At 37.5% G+C, this 23,236-nt stretch overlaps 1 protein-coding gene and 1 pseudogene across 2 annotated transcripts in view; both read right to left on the bottom strand.

Moving 5' to 3' along the window:
- Nucleotides 1-23,236, bottom strand: part of KCNH1 (potassium voltage-gated channel subfamily H member 1) — a 465,858-nt gene that overhangs the window by 176,590 nt on the left and 266,032 nt on the right. The gene's annotated exons all lie outside the window — the stretch shown is intronic.
- Nucleotides 2,192-5,583, bottom strand: LOC105739761 (annotated as a pseudogene).

Raw genomic sequence — 23,236 nt, 5'->3', positions numbered from 1 at the left:
GTTTTATATATATATATATGTATATGTATGTTTTATATATATATATGTATGTTATATATATATATATATATATATATATATATAAAATACTCATGCCTGGTGTTTACTCTGGAGGTGCTCATTTAGTAGCCTATAATGGAAGTCTTGAATCTAAACGTTTTAATAGCATCATGGATAAGTTGGATGCACTCTTAGTTGAGACGCTGTAGCTTAGAGCCTTCCTGGGGGCTTGTGAGAAATACAAAGCCATGAGGCTACCCCACGCCTACTGTGTTAGAATCTGCACGTTAACAAGACCCTCAGGTGACCTGTATGCACATTAAAATCTGAGAAGCACTGGCTTAGAGCACATACAGGTCAATAGGTTACTGTTCACCCAAGCAACTACATGTTAGTGCTTTATATAATGAAGACTTTACCCTTGTTAAAGGAATTTCACATATCTGGGAGCTTGATCCTACAGAAGCAGAGAATAAATATGGGAGCCTGAGGCCTTACAGGCACTTTAAAAGTCACATCATGAGTCATGGGGACAGATGCCTATTTTGTTTATGCGTAAGGCCGGACCTTTGAATTTTCTTTTTTGAGACAGGTCTTATTCTGTTTCCCAGGCAACAACAGAAGTTTCCGCATGGGGGTGGGGGTGAGGGGAGACTGTCTGGTGGTCACTGTAAAGGCTTGAACAGAAAGAAGTCAGGGTAAAAATGTGCCCAAATGGGTGATTTGTCCACATGGCTGAGACAAAGTGCAGTGTTGCAATCTTTTTTTTTCTTAATTATGCATTTTAAATATCAATATGTGAATTTGTTTTTACAGTTACAGATTTTCTCATCTGTTTTAGACAACAGCTTGTAATAGTTTTGAATCCATTAAGATGTTGCTTTCAATTTGAAATATTTTGTGTATACATGTATATAAAAAATAACCCAATGATGACTCATCTGACAGATGTTTAAGATCAATAAAGTCTTATTTTTCAACATGCAGTTAGGAAGAAAGGGAAGCAAGCCAACCTCTCTACACTGTCTTTTTGCTGGCTTGTTTTTGCAGTGGTATCAATAGTGGTTTCTGGAGGGAACCACATGACTTCAGCCTATCTAGTTAAGATCAAATACCACAATCAACAAGAGGGGTAGAAGAGATGCGGAAGGGGGCGTGGGTAAGTGTTAAATTTCAATTTTTTAAGTGTGCATTTTGTACTCTTTCTACGTACAGGATTAAAAACAGGCCAATGAGGAAAAAATTGTTATAATTGTTATAAATTGTTTATATTGTTATAAAACTGAAATCAAATCAAGACATAATAGCTGAATTAAGTTATTTTAATAGATTGCATATATAGATGTTTAGCCGTACTCTTAGATCAACTCTTTAACAGTAGAACTTCATATCCAATTAACATGCTCTAGATACCACCTTTCTTATTTTTTATAGTAAGGTCTGGTATTTAAATACCCACTTCTACACTGACAGCTTTAAGAAAAACAGGACACAGAGGGAGTTATCATTTTTAGCAGCAATGAAATACCACTAACCCATTTTTACATACCGAATTCAAGTCCCTGTCAGAAGTGAGTGGACCACAAAGTCACCAGGTACAAAATTGCTAGTTCATTTTTAAATTAATAACTTGAAATTACCCTTGCCCCCTACCCCATTACATCTTTTTATAAACAGCAAACATTTTGCTATTTTATGCATAGGCTAGCAGGCTTGTTTCAATATGAAAGTGCTAACTCATTTACAGAATTTTATAATCAGTTATGTAGTGCTACAATAAATGTCCAATAATGTACATAGGAACAATGATGAATAAAAATGATGAAGATTGAATAAGGCTATCAGATTACCTTATCTTATTTACATATAGAGAATAGATACCCAATGGTGAGGAAGACACAGAAATTGGACAAATTCTCACAGGTTTAAAAATTACATCTACCTTTGAGCTTTATACTGTAAATGAGACATTTTAAATAGTCCTGTAGCCCATGCCTATTTTTTCCTCAGAAAAAGAAAAGCTGCCTTCATGACATCCCCTCTTGTTTCAGATGTCCACAGTGTCTCACTTTGAAGCTTCACAGTTAGGATCTTACTTTCTTCAAAAAATAAAGAAAGTACACCCCCTAAGGTACCTCCAATCCCCCCCACCCCCAAAATCCCGCTGGTTTCTTTTCCAGTGCCAGGTTGCATGATCAGGTCCCATCTCCTGGGGTTGTTGCTGTGATTTTTTTTTCTGTCTATCTATTGATCATTAGTTTAGAATAGACAAATGAACCAGTTCTGGAACCACTACTAGGAGGAACACAAGCTCTTCACTACAGTCACACAGTAGGAAAGAAAGAGATAACTCAATTCATACCTGGTGCTGGGCCTCCAAAATTGAAAGAACTTGGCACAACTGGAGCACTGAATTTGTATCCTCCATGCTTCTCAATCATTTTGGATTCATGAGCTGCTCTTCTTTGATCGGCCAGAGTTGCTATGTCTGTAACTGTTTTCTTTGTTCTTCATTAAGACCGTGAGTCAGAGCCTGATACCACACAGGATTATGATTTTGAACGGTTTGAAAGATAGTTTTAAATACCTGATACTCATCAACAGAGTTAACCTCATCATCAGTGATTGTGGAATAGCCTTCCAGAGCAGTCTCTTCAGCATCATCTTCTTCCCAATCTTCATCATCTCCATCTTCACCTGCCTGCTTGGCCAGACTCTCCAAATATTCTTTCCCATCTTCATCAATATCTTCATCACTCCCCAGTTCCTCGGTTTCATCATCTTCAGCTTCATCATCATCACTGTCATTCTTGTGTTCTGCATGGCAGGCATATGCTCTTTTTAATCCATTAAATAAAAGGATAAAAGCTGGCAAAATCTGTCCAGAAACCTGATTTAAACCTTGGGGTATCTGTTCCATATCAATAAGAGCACAGAGACTGAGAACACACATCTTTCTGTCATGAAGCCCCAAGAAACAGTCAACATCATTAAGCCACTAATAAAATGATTTGTAACTGGTTCAACATTATTAGGGAAGTGAAGATTTTCTAAGGTATTGAGTAATAGGTATGCATTATAATGTAAAGCTGCAGTTGCAACTTGCAGACCCATAGTTCGAAGTTCACTTGTCTTAACCTCTCTTGTCAGTCTTTCTAAGGCTGCTTCCACGAATAAGGGAATGCACTGGTCAATGTCATGCCCTTTGCACTGCAGAATGATGACCTCTAACAATTTTGCCACATGACACTCTGCATCTTCTCCTGCAACTCCTGTAAGAAGCTTTTTGCACATACTATATATCATTTCAAGGTACTTGGTATCAGACAGAAGTGTCTTGGTATCAACTGTTACATAATTATAAAGGAGGGGCATCATATCTGTAAAGTAATCAAAGCCATCTTGCTGAAAGACTTGAAATACAAGGGGTAGTAGCTGCCACACCTGTGGAGACACTTGTTGACATGTCAGGCTATGTGCTAAAGAGAAGATCTCATAGAATTCTGAGACATGCTATTGTCATCACTACCTTCTTCATCTGGCCCCATCTGGATTACTTAGCTAAATGTCATTGCCAACTGTTGTGTCATTTCTACTGCAATAGGAGTAACTTCTTCACTATTTTCACAGATCATTTTCGAATTATATTGGTAAGGTCATCATTTTCTGTTTCTCTTATAATATGAAGAAGAGACTGCATTGCAGGTCTGATGAATGGTGTGATATATTCTTTAGATTTTTCTTGATTGCTGATCAATACTTGAAGGACAATGGCAGCTCCCACTTTCAAAGTCATGTCTCTATCATCAATCAGACATCTTCTTGTTAGCTCTAAAGCTCTTTGAAGGTTCTGATCACTTTTGAACTTTACTTCACAAAAATAGTGAAGTACCCAGGAAGCCCTTGCTCTCATGTAGCCTAGTTCACTGCTGAAGAGAGAATACATAATTCTGCAATATGTATTCCAGCTGATCTTTACAGATCTTTTTCTTCAGAAGTGTTTCAGCTAAACAGCCAATCATGCAGAGCTCCATCTTTTTTTTGAAGGTCAGCATTTGGTTCTGTAAGAATCTGGTAACAAAATTCCATAGTCTTTTGAAGTACCGCTTTCCTCTTACTATGGGCTGTAAACAAAAGCTTCTGGGCAGCAGTGGCAAAAGAAATGAAGTCTTCAGACACATCAAACTTCATGCGTATATATTCTAAGGGTCTTCCCAAAGTTCCTCATCAGCATCTGTATAACACATCAATGGAAAAATAACATCTTGGATAATGCCTTGTATATGGGGCTTCAGATTCTTCCAGGTGAGTGCATGAGAAACTCCTTGATTAATAGAACTTCATGTCTGTTGTGAAACTTGAGGAGCCATATATTGCTTCTCCTTGTACTGTTATAACACTTTCAGTAAAACTTGCTGGACACCAACAACAAATTCCTTCAGAAACACTTCAGCAAATTCATTATACTCCTAGGAAACATTGCCAGAGCTTCCATATCTTTCAAAAAGTCTTGCTAAAATACGTAAGGCCCACTTCTTGCATTTCCACTATGATAACTCAGGTCGATCATCTTCTTCAATTCGAAGTGTTTCAGTCTTTAAAATTTCTACCCATTCTGTCAGGTTCTGTTGGTTTATCAGTTCCAGTGGTAGTATATACTGAACAAGAGTGTAGAAGATCTTGAATATTTGTTTCTGGATGAAGACAGACTGATCAGACTGGTCAGAAAGAAGCTGAATGAAATGATCCTTTAGAACTGGCAGAAAATGCTGCATTGCTGCTACCAATGGACTCCACTCCTCTAGCTTTTTATACTCATAATTTTTCACAAGCTGATAAAGGCAAAGAAGAATTCTTAGCCAAAAAGCACTGTTATCATACTGAAGATAAAAGCCAATTTTGTCCACGATGGCAGTCCAGCGGCTTGGATAATCATGTTTGATGATGTGATGAATGCATGTAGTAAGCTGTACCCTGATGAGCTCAGGACAATAGATAATGGCTTCTACAATATTTTCTCGAATACAATGGCAATCTTCTTCTGGAATAGTATAAGGGGATATATACCCTTGTGCTGTTTCTTGACCAGGCCAATATTGTGTTATATTTTTCGAACAGATAACACCTGCCTGTCTCACAGGTAAATCCAGCTGTTCTGACATAGTAATCTGGAGCAGCGTTGAGACAAAATTCAGAGACTTGTGTGCTTCATTGAGCTGGCGCTCCATGGCCTCTCACAGGGCTGGGTCCATGGTGCCCCGCAGGGCCTCGATAATGGTGTTGGGATCCATCGCAGCATGGACTCGGTCAAACCTGGGGCTCGGGTGCTACTGGGCCAGGAATAGCGGTACTCACTGCACACATGGACCTGCTGCAGCGGCAACTGGCGCAAAAGGGCAATGGTGCAATCTTAACTCACTGCAACCTTGAACTCCTGGGCTCAAGAGATCCTCCCACCTCAGCCTCCCAAGTAGCTGGGACTGCAGGCTCATGCTACCATGCCAAGCTGATTCTGTGTTGTTGTAGAGATAGGGTCTCACTATGTTGCCCAGGCTGGTCTCGAACTCCTGGTCTCAAGCAATCATCCTGCCTCAGCCTCCCAAAGTGCTGGATTTACAAGCCTGAGTCACCATGCCTGGCCAGTATTTTCAATAGTTAGAGGCAGGATTGAAAAACAATTCCTTTTTGCTTTGCTCAAAATAAGTATTTGTGAGCATCCACTTAAGAGTGACTGTGCTAGATGCTGGACATACAAATAGAAATAAGACCCAGTTCCTGCTCTTGTAGAAAGGGCGACATTAGACAAATGTTCAGGAAATGGAGAAAAGGCCCTTATCTCAGCTTAAGGAAGCCTTAGCTTACTATTGTTTGGCTGAATCTCAAAAATGTACAAACCAATAGGAGTGTCTCATTCTTCCCCAAAGATTCCCTGAAGCCAGTGGGCTGTCTGGCAAGAAAACCAAATACCAACTGTGATTTGCCCATCCTAGAAGGTAAGAGAAGGGATTGAAGGCATGCGTGTCAAGTTAGGCTTTGATGACTTGTGTTAGAAGGTTCAGGAAGAAAGCAGCATCACTTATCCCCTATGAAAAAAAGGAATGGCCAAGAGAACTTCCTTGAATCCATGAAGAGCTTCCAAAAAGAGCAATTTTAAGTTTAGGGATGATAAGGAGCAGAAAGGCTTGGTCTGCTTTACCTGGTGAGCCTATCGATGCACCCACCAAGCACATGCTCGTTACCCAGCAGAGTGTTGGGCACTAGGGGGTGGAGGAGGATAGAATCTAAGATTACTTTTAGCTCTGAAAATCTCAAGACCATTTAAGTTAGGCTGTTCATTTTACAAAAGACAAAGGGCAGACCCAGAAAAGGCCTTACCCAAAATCACATTACTAGCTCCTGAGTACAGGACTACTAGCAGGCTGCAATCTGGGAAGATGGCTGAAGTGGACTCGACATCATACTAAACTCCAGCGTCAGTACTTCGGGCAACATGTAGTCACCAGAGGTTTCCGAGCTGGTGACCAGCTTAGTCAAAACCACTTTCCCCCTTGATAATAGTAAATGCCATTTCCAGTTAAGTTACAGATGACAGATTTCATGGAATGTTTCCACGTTTATGTGCAAGATCTGAATGGTACCTCCATCACTGGCATTACATTTTGTTTCTCAACCCTCCTCTTCACAGCTCTTATTAGGAAAGCAGGGAAAATCAGGTGCTGAGGCTGACAGGAGCTGTGCCTTGCCAGTGTTCCCTCATGAAAGGCTGCAGCCAGAACTCTGTCCTTCCTTCTCGATGCAGGTCTCTATGATAAACTTGTTCACTCTCTGTTCCAGAGCATTAGGTGCTCCATATGAAGTACTCTTGAACTCTGTCAACCCTGACCTCTCCCCTGTCATGTAGAAAGGCCTCATGTGGTAGTTTTTGGAGCTCCCGATCACACAAGCACATGCACCCTTCTCAGGAGAGGGCAATTAGAAAACCTGCTAACTAGAGGTGCCATGGCAGGTGCCAACTGGATCAGTGCAGGATAGAACAGCACATTCCAGAGAGCCTCATGAGTTCATTGCTAAAGGTAGAGCTAATTTACAAGAAACATGCAGAGGGTTTGGCTGGATCCCCTCTGATACCAGCTGAGCCCAGCTCTCACATGCCTATAGCATGGAGTGGATAGTGCTGGGGCAGGCTTCCCTCAGCCTGGCAGCAGAGTAGCTGTCTCCACTACTGAACCAGGTATGACCCTAGAATGCCATCTCTACCCCCTCAGCATGGTAGCAATGCCATGGCAGTGAGGATGTGGGGAATGAGGAGCAGCTTAGGAGAGACTAAGGCATTGCAGGGCTGAGGTCCACTATGCAGTTCCAGGTTCCCCTACCATGCTCCTTCAAGAACAGTGTTGGTAGTAAGAGATTATCACCAAGTTCCTCTCAACTCAGTGGGGAAGTGAGAAAAGAAAGGAGGAGGAAGATAGCTTACTGTGCTGTGAGGACTAATTGCAAACAAAACGCGTGTCAGCTGCCACTGCACACAGTAAACACTCAACGGATGGTAACCTTAAGGGTTTGGGCTGCAGCTTTAGTGCCCAAATCCTATCCCTATGGAGGGAGTGAGACACTTGGACAACAACAGTCAAGGCAGGTGGAGAAAATTCTGGTTTTGATTGTCTCAAAACAAATCACCTCACCAGTAGCAGTGTAAGACAACTAGCATTTTACTGTGTTCACAGATTCTGAACATGAGAAATTTAGAAAAGGCCCAGTAGGATGGCTTGTCTCTGTTTCTTGATATCTGGAGCCTCAGCCAGAAAGATTCAAAGACTGGGGTGACCTCTAACCTGCACGTTGTGCATATGTACCCTAAAACTTAATGTACAATTAAAAAAAGAAGAAGAAGAACATGTGGAATGGAAGGTAATATTAAAGCTATCTCTGGAATATACAATCTGCTTCATTTGTCAAGCTAAATATATGCCCCCATAGTCTCCCAATGCAGAGATATTATGTGCAATGTCTGGAACAAATATTTTTATATGACAGCTCATTAATTCAGTCCTTACAATAATACTGCAAGGTAGTTTATTATTACTGCATGTTTTACCTGAAACTGAGCTCAAAAAGTTTAGATAACTTGACCAAGGTCATATAGTTTTTAAGCACCAAAGCAGTATGAAATCCAGATCTAAATCTGTTAACTACTTATTAAAACTCAACGCTCATAGCCTTTAGAGAACATTTTGGGTCAAACTAAACGATCTTAGGTTCTAGGGCAGTAGGAATAAGGTAGCAAAGAAAAAAAAAGGCAGCTGTTCATTTGATGCCTAAATGTTCACAGTGTACACACAATGCTGAAGCTAAGCTTTGTAACTCTTAAGTGTTATTTCTTTTGCTAATAAATGCATTTTATGTAAGGAAAGACTTTGAAAAACAGTATCTCCAGATAGAATAGAAGCTGGGCCACCTTGCTAGTCTCTCCTACACCCCAATCGCATTTTCCTAAGTAGGGAGAAAGGTACAGTTCAGAACCTCTGTTTTTCAAACTGGAATAAGGCCTCTCTCTTACTTTTCCCCCAAGTCTTTAAGACAGATAGTTTTTATTTTGAAACTTAGCCTAGATTGTGGGGCAAAGCACAATCAAATGAAATGGGTGAATTCCCATTTTGATCCTTATCATCATTCTCTATCTCAGGTAGCTGATGGATCCAGGCTAAATGTGGGTCAAAAAGTATGTTACAGATCAGCTTTAGTTGAAAAAAACGCATATATGCCAATACAACTCAATGGGGGAATAAAAACTTTTTCAACAAGTAGTGTTAAGACAACTGGATATCTGCATGCAAGTGAATGAAGTTGGACCCCTACCTCACACCATATGCAAAGTTTAACTCAAAATGGATCATAGTCTTAATTGTAAGAGCTAATGCTCTAAAACTCTTAGATGAAAATATAGGGGCAAATCTTCATGACCCTGAGTTAGGCAAAGCCTTCTTAATTGTGACACCAAAAGTACAGTCTACAGAAGAAAACTAGATAAATTGGACTATATGAAAACCTAAACTTTTGTACTGCAAAAGATACCATCAAGCAAGTAAAAAACACAACCCACAGACTAGCAGAAAACATTTGCAAATAAAATACCTTATAAGAGATTTGTATCCAGAATATATTATAAAAAAGTCATAACTCAATAGTGAAAAAATAACCCAATTAAAAATAGGCAAAGAATCTAAATAGACATTTCTCCAAAGAAGATATAGAAATGGCCAAAAAGCACATGAAAAGATGTTCAACATCCCTAGTCATACGGGAAATGCAAATCAAAACCACAATGAGACATCACTTTACACCCATTAAAATGGCCATAATCAAAACGACAAGTGTTGGTGATGATGTAGAGACATTAGAACACTGAAATTGTTGGAAGAATGTAAAGTGGTGCAGATGCTTTGGAAAACGGTTTAGCAGTTCCTCAAGATGTTAAATGTGGAGTTACCAGATGACTCAGCAATTCCACTCCTAAGTCTATACCCAAAAAAGGCAGAAACAAATGTCCATATGAAAACTTGTACCTGAATGTTCATAATGTTCATAGAAGCATTGTTCATAATGTCCAAAAAAGTGAAAACAGCCCATATACCTGTCAACTGATGAACAGATGAATTAGATGTGGTATAGCCATACAATAAAATATTATTCAGTAATAAAAAGGAATGAAGTACTGATAAATGCTACAAAATATTAGAACCTTGAAAATGTTATTCCAAGTGAAATAAGCCAGTCACAAAAGACCACATATTGTACAATTCGATTTATATAAAGTGTCCAGAACAGGTAAATCTACATTTAGAGAAAGTAGATTAGTGGTTGCCTAGGGCTAGGAAATGTGAGGAGAAATGGAAAGCAACTGAAAATGGGTATGGGGTTTCTTTGGGGAGTTATGAAAATGTTCTGAAATTGATAGTGGTGATGGTTGCACAACTCAATAATATACTTAAAACTATTGAATTGTACATTTTAATTGTGCAAATTGTATGGTAGGTGAATTTTATTTCAATATTTGTATCCACACACACATATACATAGAAATATATGTATATGTTTACACACACACACACACACACATATATATGTGCAAAGCAAATTCATATTAAAGTGGGGGCAATGTCAAGAATAGAAAACCACCCACAGATACTCCTCTGCTTTAGCCTGACATGTGGCTGTGTGACCAAAGGTATTGTGAAAAGCAATTAGATGGTGCTTTCTGAAAAACAATTTTATTGAGGTATAATTTACATGTGACAAAGTACTCCCATTTCAGTTCATAGTTTGATGTATTTTCACAAATATGACCACCATATAACCAACACATTCAAGATACAGAATATTTTTATTACCCCTAAAAAGTCCCTTGTGCCGCTCTGTCTCAAAATGCCCAACCCTAGGTAATAATTGATCTACTTTATGTCATTTTAGGTAAGTTTTGCCCTTTTCTATAATTCCAGATAAATCCTACAGCATGTACTATTTGGGATCTGGACTTTTTTATAACTCAGGATAATATATTTGAGATTCAACCATGTGTCATGCGTATCTCTAATACATTGCTTTTTTATTGCTGAGAGTATTCTCATATAAATAGACTAAAGTTTGTTTTGCATTCATCTGCTTAAGGACACTTGATATTTTTCCCTCGTTTTAGTTATTATGAACACTGATATACAAGTTTTTGTGCGAACATGTTTTTTCTTTTTTTTTTTTTTTTGTTTTTTTGAGATGCAGTCTCGCTCTGTCACCCAGGTTGGAGTGCAGTGGCACGATCTCGGCTCACTGCAAGCTCCGCCTCCCGGGTTCACGCCATTCTCCTGCCTCAGCCTCTCCGAGTAGCTGGGACTACAGGCGCCTGCCACCACGCCCAGCTAATTTTTTTTTGTATTTTTAGTAGAGACGGGGTTTCACCGTGGTCTCGATCTCCTGACCTCGTGACCCGCCCACCTCAGCCTCCCAAAGTGCTGGGATTACAAGCGTGAGCCACCACGCCTGGCCTGTGCAAACATGTTTTCATTGCTCTTTGGTAAATGAACAGAAGTGGAAACACCAGGTCTTATAAGTGTATGCCTAACTTTGTAAGAAACTGCCAACCTGATTTCCAAAATGTTAATACTATTCTACATACCCACAAGCAATATATGTAAGTCTTTTTAATTTTATTCATCATAGTGGGTATCTCATGTAGTTTTCAATTGCCTTTCCTTGATGACTAATTAAATAGAGCATCTTTTCATGTGCTTTTGGCCATTCATGTGTGTGTGTGTGTGTGTGTGTGTGTGTGTGTGTGTGAAGTGTCTGTCCAAATCTTTTGCCTATTTAAAAAATTTATTTTTAATTGAGTTGTATAAGTTTTTTTAATACGTTCTGGACTCCAACCTTTATCAGCTTAGTCTGTGGCTAAAAATTTCATTTTCTTAATGGTATCTTTCTTAATAGTGCCTTTGATAAAGTCCAATGTATCGTTTTTTTCTTTTATGTTTCAAATGTTTTGTGTCCTAAGAAATCTTTGCATATGCCAATGTTGAAAAACTTCTAGTTTTACAGTTTTAATTTTTATGTTTCAGTATACTACCTATTTCAAGTTAATTTTTGAGTCTAGAGTAAAGGGTTGAAGTCCATTTTTTGTATATGAATATCCAATTTTGTAGAACCATTTGTTGAAAGACTATTTCCCCACTAAAATATCTTCTTAACAACAGTTCATCACAAGATTCCTCATTCCCCTTTTATAGTCACACCCACTTCCTTCCAGCTTTCCTTTAATCTTCTTCTCATTAACTCCTACCAACCACTAATCTGTTTTCCATTTCTATAATTTGGTCATTTCAAGAATATTGAATATATGGAATCATAAAGTATATAACCTTTTGGGATTTGCTATTTATTCTTTGCATTTATCCATGTATGATGCTCTTCCTTCATTTGTATAGATCTAAGTTTCATTGATAGTATTTGCCTTCCATCTGAAGAATTTGCATTTTAAGTCCACTGGTGAATAATTCTGTCAGCTTTTGTTTGCCTGAAAAAGTTTTTATTTCATATTTACTTTTGAATGGTATTTTTATTGGATATAGAATTCTAGGTTGACAGTTTGCTGTTTTTGTTACAGCTCTTTAAAGATGTCATTTCATTTTCTTCTGATTTAAAAGTTTCTGAGAAGACATATGTGAGTATTGTTATCTTTGTTCCTCTGTATGTAATTTTTTTGTCAGCTCTTAAAACATTGTCAATTTTGTTCAGTAGTTTGATTATGAACTCCTTTGGTGTGATTTTATTTTGTGTCTATCCTTCTTGGAGTTGTTGACCTGCTTGGATCTATGAGTTTATAATTTTCATAAAATATGAAAAGCTTTTAGCCACTACTTGATATTTTTTCTGCCCTTCATTCTTTCTGGGACTCCAGTGACATGCATATTTACAATAGCTGTTTAAAAGACCTTGTTTGTTAATTCCATTTTCTCTGTCATTTTAGGTCTATTTCTGTTAACTGATTTTTCTCCTAGTTACGGGTCATGTTTTGTGTGTGTGTGTGTGTTTTTAGGCATGCCTGGTAATTTTGGATTGGATGCTGGACATTGTGCCTTCATATTGTTGAATGCTGGATATTGTCCTTTTTAATGGATGTTGAACTGTGTTCTGACTGGCAGTTAACTTAATTACATATCAGCGTGATCCTTTTTCAGGCTTTATTAAACTTTATTAAGTAGACTTTAGGGCTTATTTAGTCCTATAACTAAGCTGTGACTTATTTTGGAATGCCCTCAATATTAAGCAAGGACCCTAAACCCTGGCTAGTCATAACTCAAACTTCTACCAGCCCTGAATTGCCTCTGGAAATATTCAGCTTACAGATACCTGGTAGTTCTTTGCCTGGCTTATGCAGTTTCAGCCTACAGATAGCAGTGAGCTGTAGTTGCAAGAGGAACTCTATAAAGATCCTCAGCATTTTCTGCACTGAGCACATTCCAGCCACTCAGCCTCTTCAAATTCAAATTTTTGTCTTCTCAACTCTGTGATATCATATTCTTCTTGAGTGTGTATTGTGGTCCAGAAAGTATCTCCAGGCAGAAGGTTGGTATTATCATAGGGCTTATCTCATTTGTTTCCCTTCTCTGAGGAGTCACAGAACTGTACTAATTACCAAAAGGAGCTTTTTTCATAGATTTTTGTCTGGTTTTCTAGTTGTTTACAGTAAGAGAATAAGCCCAACTCCATTCACTCTCTTGTGTCTGGAAGTAGAAGTCACTGATATTATCTATGTTAATACAATGAAAAAAAAATCCAGGGTTGTCCCTCTTTCCATCCTCACCCCCACACCTCCACCGCTAATACTGTCTCTGTGATGTGCAATATCCAAGGCTTGATTTAGGTCCAATGAATATCTCTCAACACAGAACACTTTGGGTTTCCCAGCACAAGAATTGAAAAAAGCACAGGGTACTCTCCCAGCTGAGATTCTCAGCCTCTTTTTTCCCCTACTGTGCGCAGTGTCACCCAGGTGCTCTCACTCATCTATTTTAAATACACTCACCATCTCTGTTAACAGCTTCAGCCTCTGTTAATCAGGTACCTTTTCATTAATGTTCTTATCCTTGTCCCAGCATCTTATTAGGCAAGCTTTATTAGTAGACATGTTAAGTCATAAATCTTAGTTCCTCTTAGCTTCTTAGTATCTGTTGTCAAGTTGAAGATAACAGACAGAGGGAGACGAGAACTGGTTCATTACAGAGTGACTCTTTCTAATATCTCCTTGGTTCTCTATGATACTAATATATTCTTCCCACTGTAGTTGCCTTTTTCTCTATTTAGCACCAATACAATTCATAGAAATGAGATCATTCGGCTTAAGGGTACATTAGCTTCACCTCAACCCATCCTTCTTTAAGATGGACAATGTTGCCTTTAGATTCTGATGCTGGCTCTGCCCCTTATTCGCTGGATAGCTCCAGACAATTTACTGACTCTGAGTTTGTTTCCACACTTATGGAACAGGGAAAATATATTCTGCATATCTCATGGAGTTTTTTAAGGATTAAGCAAGATAATCTATGTTAAGTACTTTATATAGTGCCTGTACCATGGTAAATGCTTAATAAATGTTAGCTATGATGACGATGATGATGATTAAAATGGTCTTTCCATACACTCTGCATACCATCCCTCTGCCTGACTTGAGGATTATAATTATTCCCTAACTACTAGCAAAGAAGCTTCAATCTCCCTTCACTTCTGCTTTTAAACAGTTTTCTCCTATTTTACAAAAAAGAGTGTGTTCTTTCCTTCCCTTTTCCAGCTCTTCATAAACACAGTGTATTAGTACATTCCTTCATTGCTATAAAGAAATACCTGAGACTGGGTAATTTATAAAGAAGAGGTTTAATTGTCTCATGGTTCTGCAGGCTGTACAGAAAGCATGATGCTGACATCTGCTCAGCTTCTGGGGAGTCCTCAAGAAACTTACAATCATGGCAGAAGGTGAAGGGGGAGCAAGGTGTCCTACATGGCAGAGTAGGAGCAAGAGAGAGAGTGGGGAGGTGTTACACACTTATAAATGACCAGATCTCATGATAACTCACTCACTATCATGAGAACAGCACTGAGCAGGTGATGCTACGCCATTCATAAGAACTCTGCCCCATGATCCAAATACCTCCCACCAGGTCCCACCACCAATAGTGGGGATTATCATTAAACATGGGATTTGGTTGGGGACACAGATCCAAACCGTATCACATGGTTTTTCATTTCTATGACTCTTCTACCCAATTTATTCTTAATTCCCTTTAATCAAGCTTTTATCCTCAATACTTTAATTTTCTGTAAAAGTTACCAATCACCCCTGAGCCACATGAAATATCATTTTCAAAGTCCTACTATTCCTTTCACATCCTACTGGGCTTTCTGTAGTTTTTGACAGAATTGTCCATTTTCTCATTTTTGGCTACCATGACCACTGAACTGTCGTTTTTCATTTTCTACTGGTGGTAGATTAAATTACAGGTATTACTTCTTACTTCCCCTAAGCAATATTATCCATTCCCTTGCAACGGCCTTGTATGTAACAGAATCCCCTGCTTCTTGTGTTTCAACTTGACCATATGACTTTGAAAAATGAGATATTGGAAGGTGTATCATGAACAAAGATTTGAAATATGCTTGAATAGTTGGAGTTTACCTCTTTTAAAAAGTTTTTGTATTTTTAAATCTTTATTTATTTTTTAGAGACATCTCACACTCTGTTGTCCAGGCTGGTGTTCAGTAGGGCGATTATAGCTTACTGCAGCATTCAACTCCTGGGCTCAAGTGATTCTCCCTCCTCAGCCTACCATGTAGCTGGGACTACAGGTGCCTGCCACTGTACCCAGCTTATTTTTTTTACTTTTTGTAGAGATGGAGGGGGTCTCACTGTGTTTGCCAGGCTGGTCTTGAACTCCTGACCTCAGCCATCCTCCTAACTCAGCCTCCCAAAGTTCTGGGATTACAGGCATGAGCCACCAGGCCCAGCCCTAGGGTTCCCGTCTTATGCCCCTGATTCAAAGACATAAAAGGAAAAGAAAATACAAAAATAATACATGAATCAAGAGAAGTTACTCCAGATACAGTTGATAGTAAATAATCATAAGGAGATTCATGAAAATAAAAGACTTAAAGAATTTCAAAAAGTCAGACCAATAATTACAATAGACAACGAGATAGTAGTGAAAAATAGATAAAATATTGTAAATATAATTCAGCTAAGTGAAATTGAGAGGCTCTAATTCAGTTCTTAAAGCTTCTAGGTGATTCTAATATGCAGCCAAGTTTGAGTCACTGGTCTAACTCAGTTTTGATAGTTTTAGTCCACGGCTAGGGATTAGTTTAGCCCTGAGCATGTGACATAATTCTGGCCAATGAAGCACAAAGAAAAGTCTACTGAGGTTGGAGAATAGAAGCTTCTTGGAAAAGTTTCTTCACTTTTAAAAGGAGTCAAAGAAAAGAAAAAGTCTTCTACATCTGCTGGGCACTGTAGCAGCTGCATGTAGCTCTGGAAATCTGGCAAAGGGCAATGCCCATGTGGAGGTGAAGGACAGGAAAGACAGAAGAAACCTGATGCTGTCTTTGAGTCACTAAATTAAACAGTGCTGAAGAAGCTGTACATTAAGACATCTCAAAATGTAAGAGAATAAATTTTCCTGCTGTTTAAGACAATTGAAGTTAGATATTTCTATTATTCATAGCCGAAAAGCATCCTGATACTATGACTAAGCAGGACTTACCCTAGAAATATAAGAAGTGGCCAATATTAGAAAATCTGGCAAACATGCCATACTTTCTTCTGTATATACTCCAGAATAACTCTCTCAAAGGTCTCATGGAAACATGAACAGGGATATTCATCACAGCACTGTTTGTGGTACCAAGGCAACAGAGGAAACTTAAGTCCACCACAGGGAATTCGATAAGTAAAATGTAGTAGTTTTGCATAGCACTGAATATTGTGCAGAACCATGTCAGGCACAATACAATAGATTTTTATATTTTTTCATCAATATATATACACACATATTCATATACATATAGCAGCATACATACATATATATATCAGCATAGCTATAATGCCAAAGATCCTAGTGTTTAATGAAAAAAAAGAAATATATTCATAGCACAATATCTTTTAAGTAAATTAAACTCATATACCCCTACATATACACATACCCCACTGCATATTTCTCAAGGATACATATATCTCCAAATATACAGATTGAAAGCAGAATGGTGGATTAAAGGGGTAAGAACAATAACAAAGAAACAAACCAAGGTTGATAGTGTTCCACACACTCAGGGGTATGATTAATTCAATTTCCTATACTTGAAGGGAAGGAAGGAAGGAAGGAAGGAGGAAATGAAAAGGGAAGGAGAAAGAAGAGAAATGGATACCTACCAATGTAATTTACCACATTAAGAATTGAAATGAAACATATGATTCTTCTCAAGAAATACAGAAACATTTGATAAAACTTTCATGAATTATTCTTAATAAACCAAGATTTAAAAAGCAATGCTTTAATCCGGAAAGAATATCTATCAGAAACCTAGAGTCAAAATTACCTTCAATGGTAAAATTTCAAAAGCTTTCCCATTGAAGTCGGGAACAAGCAAGAAAGCCTATAGGACCACTGCTGTTGAATATTCCACTGAAGGTCCAAAAAAATACAGTAGGAATGAAGAGTCATAATGATTAGAAAATGAGTTAAAATTCTAAGCGTAGGTTATATATTTGTCTATATAGTAAATGCAAATGAATCATGAGTAAAACTTATTAGAACTATTAGAAGGGTTTAGGCAACTTGCTGGTTATAAAATCTACACACAAAAATCAATAGCAATATTTTGGCTGGGTGCAGTAGCTCATGCCTGTAATCCCAGCACTTTGGGAGGCCAAGGCGGATGGATCACTTGAGATCAGGAGTTCGAGACCAGCCTGACCAACATGGTGAACCCCATCTCTACTAAAAATACAAAAAATTAGCTGGGCGTGGTGGCGGGTGCCTGTAATCCCAGCTACTGGGGATGCTGAGGTGGGAGGATCACTTGAACCCGGGAGGTGGAGGTTGCAGTGAGCCGAGATCACGCCACTGCACTCCAGCCTGGGCTACAGAGCAAGACTCTTTCTCAAAAAAAAAATCAATAGCATTACTTTGAGAAGCAATAATCAATTAGAACATCTAATAAGAAAACACAGATCATTCATGATAGCAACAAACAATGTAAAACATCTAGGAATAAACAAAAATGTGCAGAGCATTTATGGAGAAAATTATCAAGACTACATCACAGGAAATGTTTAAAAATTCCTGACTAAATGGAGAAATAAATCATTAATTACAAAACCCAATATTATTAAAATATTAATTCTTCCAAAATTGTGTTAAAAATTTAGGAGGGTTGCAAGCAAACGTCCAAGAGTTTTCAGAGCACTTAAACTTATTTGAAAATTCCAGCATAAGGACAATAATATATGAATAATTAAGACAATTTTTAAAAGAACAGCAAAGAGAACTGACCCACCAGTTAAAATATATTAAATGTCTACATTAATTAAAACAGTAGATGTGGATACAGTGATATACAAAGATTGGTAGATCAAAGAACCCTGGAAGCATCTGTTTGGAATCTCAAATTTTACAATTCCAAACATGAATCCTTCCATCTACCTTCCTCCCATCCTAAATCTACTTGTCTCTCTGCTTTCTCCATTTCAGTTGACAGCCACTCATTAGAATTTGGTTGTTTAACAGTAGGAAAATTTCTTCTTCCCATTTCCCTAGGATTCAATTCCTCACTCTGCCATAATGGGATAGGTTATGACATATTCCCTGAAATTATACTAGAGCCAGGGCTAACTAGGTCTATGGGAAAAATTGAAATCTTTTAAATGCTCTTCTCCCCACATCTACAGAGGTCCCCTGAGGTTCTCCTATCTCTGTGGGGTCTTTGCTTTTATAAGCTTCTCTTGAGAGGCATTGAAAATGGGACAGCATTTAACATAAACAAGGTGAAGAGGAAACCAGTGCAATCCCTGTTCTTTCAAGGAGCCATAAAGCGATGAGTAGCACAAAGCGCTCAGCTCTGTATGGGGCAGTGAAGGACATCTAGTTTTCTCATGGAAACCCTTAGCACCCTTAGCATCACTAAGTGCCATTATACCCCTCTAAGTGCATGGTCAAATGCAGGCATAATTTGTTCTGTCTCCAGAGGATTACAGTAAAAATTAATTCAAAATGGATTAAGTATACCAGATTGCCTTCTCCACCCTGCCTACCCAAGCATTTAACCTTACTGCTCAGCCTCAGAGATAATGAGCTCACAGGTACTTCTCTCTTGAGGGAAATCTAAGTCAATTTAGGATGACTTTAATCCTCTGAATTAAAAAAAAAAAGTCACCACAAAGCCTGAATCCCATAGTTCACCAATCTGGACAAACCATTTGTTTGCAAAAAATGCCACTTGCTTTTGCAGGTGGAAAACTACTTTCTAGAAATTTACTAATTATAGCTGTAGTTGATGTGGTCATTCATATGAGCAAGAAGAGAGAGAGAGGAATAGAGCAGGGACGTAAGTGGAATGTGGAAGACTGGGCTGCAGGAGTCTGAAGCAGGACACTGACTGCAATCTCACAGAAAGTCTCATAGGTGTATAAAACAGCAAGGAAAGTGGCTCTGAGTCTCAGCTGCTCTGAGGGAGGATGGATGATGCTGAAATCTCAGGAACTGGGCAGGTCATCAAAGCAGGTAGGGCAAAGAATCCATTTCCTTCACATTGAAGTCACATGATGCTCCATTTTCCACACTTGCATCAGGACCCATCTGCTTCATGAGCAACATTATTGACAGTGATGGGACCCTCATCACTATCCAAAAGTTCCTCTCAAAATCTGCTCCCATTTTCACTGCACTATTCTATACAATTTATTCAATCCATTTATTTTGCAAATAACTGAACATGTCCTAGGTATATACCACAGTACAACCTTCTGTAGAAAATATAAAGATATCTATAGCCTGTGTACTCAGAGCTCCCCTAACACTGGAAATAAATATTATTTAATTTTTTGTTTTCTACACTAGGTCATTAGCTCCAGATGGCAGGGACCTTGCCTATCTTGCTCATCATTGTATTTCCACCATGATACCACCTGATACATAGGTGATAATGAATAAATGAATGATCTCTTTCCTTCTGTCATTAACAGTGTAAGTCAAACATAGATGCAAGAAATTGATTAAATGCATAAATAACAAAGTCACCTAATTCTCTTCCTGAATTATAAATCTGGTATATGAATTCAATATTATACTCATTTATGTGTGTTGGCCATATTTGAACTTATAAGTCTCCAGCTAAAAGAAGTCATTTAGATATTGTTTTTTTAAAAGGTGCCAAATTGCATAATAAAGGGATCAATTCTCCAAGAAGACATAATAATCCTTAATGAGTATGCACCCAAAAACTGATAAGACTGCAAGGAGAAAAAGATGAATCTACTATTACTGTTAGAGATTTCAATACCCTTCTATAATAAATAGACAGACCCAGGAGGCAGAGAATCAGTAAGGATACCATTGAACTCAACAGCATCATTAGTCAACTAGAGAAAATGGACACGTAGAGACTAATTTGCCCAAGAACAGCAGAATACACATTCTTCTCAAGCTCACATGGAACATTCACCAAGATAGAACACATTCTGGGCCACAAAAAACATCTTAACAAGTTTAAAAGAATACAAATGATGTAATGTCTGCTCTCAGATCACACAATAGAATTAAACTAGAAATCAACAGAAACGTAGCTGGAAAATCTTGAAATACTTAGAGAATAAACATAACTAACACACGAGTCAAAGAAGGAATCTCCAGAGAATTTCAAAAATACTTCAAACTAAATTTAAAAAAACACACATCAAAATTTGTGGGATGCAGCAAATACAGTGCGTAGAGGAAAATTTATAGCATTGAGTACCTATATTAGAAAAGAAGAAAGATCTAAAATCGATCACCTAAGCTTCCACCTTAGGAAAGTAGAAAAAGAAGAGCAAATTAAATGCAAAGTAAGTGGAAAAGAAAAGAAATTATAAAAAGTAGAGCAGAAATCAATAAAATTTAAAAATCAATAGAGAAAATTAACAAAACCAAAAGCTGGTTTTTTGAAAATATCAATAAAATACATAAGCTTCTAGCCAGGCTAATTCTACAAAGGAGAGAGAGGACATAAATTACTAATATCAGAAATGAAGGTGAGTACATCACTACAGACATCATGAACATTAAAAGGATAATAAAGGAATACTTTGAACAACTCCATGCTCATAAATTTGATAACCTAGATGAAAATGACCAATTCCTTCAAAGAAACAATATGCCAAGAAGAAATAAACAATCTGAAGTGGTCTGTACTTATTCAAAAATTGGATCAATAATTAATAACTTCCTAAAACAGAAAGCACCAGACCCAGATAGGTCCACTGGTGAACTCTACCAAACATTTAAGAAATAAAATATAACAATTATCTATGATCGCTTTCAAAATACAGAAATAGAATACTTCCTAACTCATTCTAGGAGGCTAGGATTACACTAATGCCAAAACCTAACAAAGACATTACAGAAAAGTACACTTCTATATCTCTCATGAATAGAGATGCAAAAATCCTCAACATAATATTAGCAAATTAAATCCAACAATGAATAAAAATAATTATATAGCAAAAACAAGTTGAATTCCAGATATGCAAGGCCAGTTCAACATTCAAAAATTAATTCATTAATGCAATCTATTGCATCAACAAGCTGAAAGTGAAAAATCACATGATTATATCAATAGATGTAGAAAAAAGCATATGACAAAATCCAATACTTATTTCTGATAAAAACTCTCAGTAAACTAGGAATACAGGGGAACTTCCTCAACCTGATAAAGAATATCTACAAAAAACCTAAAGCTAACAAAATAGTTAATGGTGAGAAACTCAAAAATTTCCCACTAACATTAGGAACAAGGTAAGTATGTCTCTTCTCACTACTGTTTTTCAATATACTGAAGGTCCTAGCTAATGCAATAAGATAAGGAAATACAAGGTATAAAGATTGGGAAGAAAGAAATACATTTTTTTGCAGATTACATAATTGTATATGCAGAAAATCTGAAAGAACTGACAAAAAATCTTTTGGAATTAATAATTATTGCAGAGTTGTAAGATATAAGGTTAATACATAAAAATTACTTTTCAATATGTCAGCAATGAACAGGTGGAATTTGAAATCAGAAGCGCAGTATCATTTACATTAGCACCCCTAAAAATGAAATACTTAGTTATAACTCTAACGAATGTGTATAAGATCTCTGTGAAGAAAACTATAAAACTCTTATGAAGGAAATCAAAGAACAAAATAAATAGAGATGTAGTCCATGTTCATGGTTAGGAAGGCTCAATATTGTCAAGATGTCAGTTCCTCCCAAATTGATCTGTAGATTTAATACAATTCCAATAAAAATTCCAAGCAAGTTATTTTGTGGACATCAACAAGCTGATTCTAAAGTTTATATGGAGAGGCAAAGGACCCAGAATAGCCAATATAACATTGAAGGAGAAGAACAAAACTAGAGGAGTGACACTATCCAACTTCAAGACTTACTATTAAAAGCTACAGTAATCAACAATACAGTGTTGGTAAAAGAATAAACAAATAAATCCATGCAACACAATAGAAAGCCCAGAAATAGACATACAAATATAGTTAATTGATCTTTAATAAAGGAGTAAAAGCAACAATGGAGAAAAGATAGTCTTTTCAACAAATGTTGCTCAGATAACTGGATATCCACATGCAAAAGCATGAATCTAGACACAGACCATACACCTCTGACAAAAATTAACTCAAAATAGATTAAAGACTTACACATAAAATACAACCATACAACTTTCAGAAGAAAACTTAGGAGAAAATCTAGATCATCTTGGGTTTGGTGATGACTGTTTAGTTGCAGCACCAAAGGCACAAGAAAAGAAATAACGGATAAGGTGGACCTCACTAAAATTAAAATTTTCTCCTCTGTCAAAGACACTGTCAAGAGAATGAGAAGGCAAGCCGCAAAATGGGGAAAAAAATTACAAATGACACATTAGATAAAAGATTGTTTTCCACAATAAATAAAGAACTCTAAAACACAAAAATAAAAATAAAATCTGATTTTAAAATGGGCCAGACTTAATAGAGACCTTATGAAGGACAATAAACAGATGGTAAGTAACCATATAAAAAGATATTCCACATCATATATCATCAGGGAAATGCAAATTAAAACAGTCATATGATTTTTTTTTTTTTTTTTTTGGAAACAGAGTCTCGCTCTGTCACCCAGGCTGGAGTGCAGTGGCTCAATCTCAGCTCACTGCAACCTCTGCCTCCCAGGTTCAAGCGATTCTCATGCCTCAGCTTCCCAAGTGGCTGGGATTATAGGCATGCTCCACCATGCCTGGCTAATTTTTGTATATTTTGTTGAGATGGGCTTTCACTATATTGCCCAGGCTGGTCTGAAGCCCCTGAGCTCAAGTAATCTGCCCACCTTGGCTTCCCAAAGTGCTGGGATTACAGGTGTGAGCCACCATGCCCAGCCAAAACAATAAGAAGACATCTTTACACACATATTAGAA

The sequence above is a fragment of the Nomascus leucogenys genome, chromosome 5 (genome assembly GCF_006542625.1).
Source record: "Nomascus leucogenys isolate Asia chromosome 5, Asia_NLE_v1, whole genome shotgun sequence".
NCBI classification, from domain to species: domain Eukaryota; kingdom Metazoa; phylum Chordata; class Mammalia; order Primates; family Hylobatidae; genus Nomascus; species Nomascus leucogenys.
This window is presented reverse-complemented; position numbering and strand designations above follow the sequence as displayed.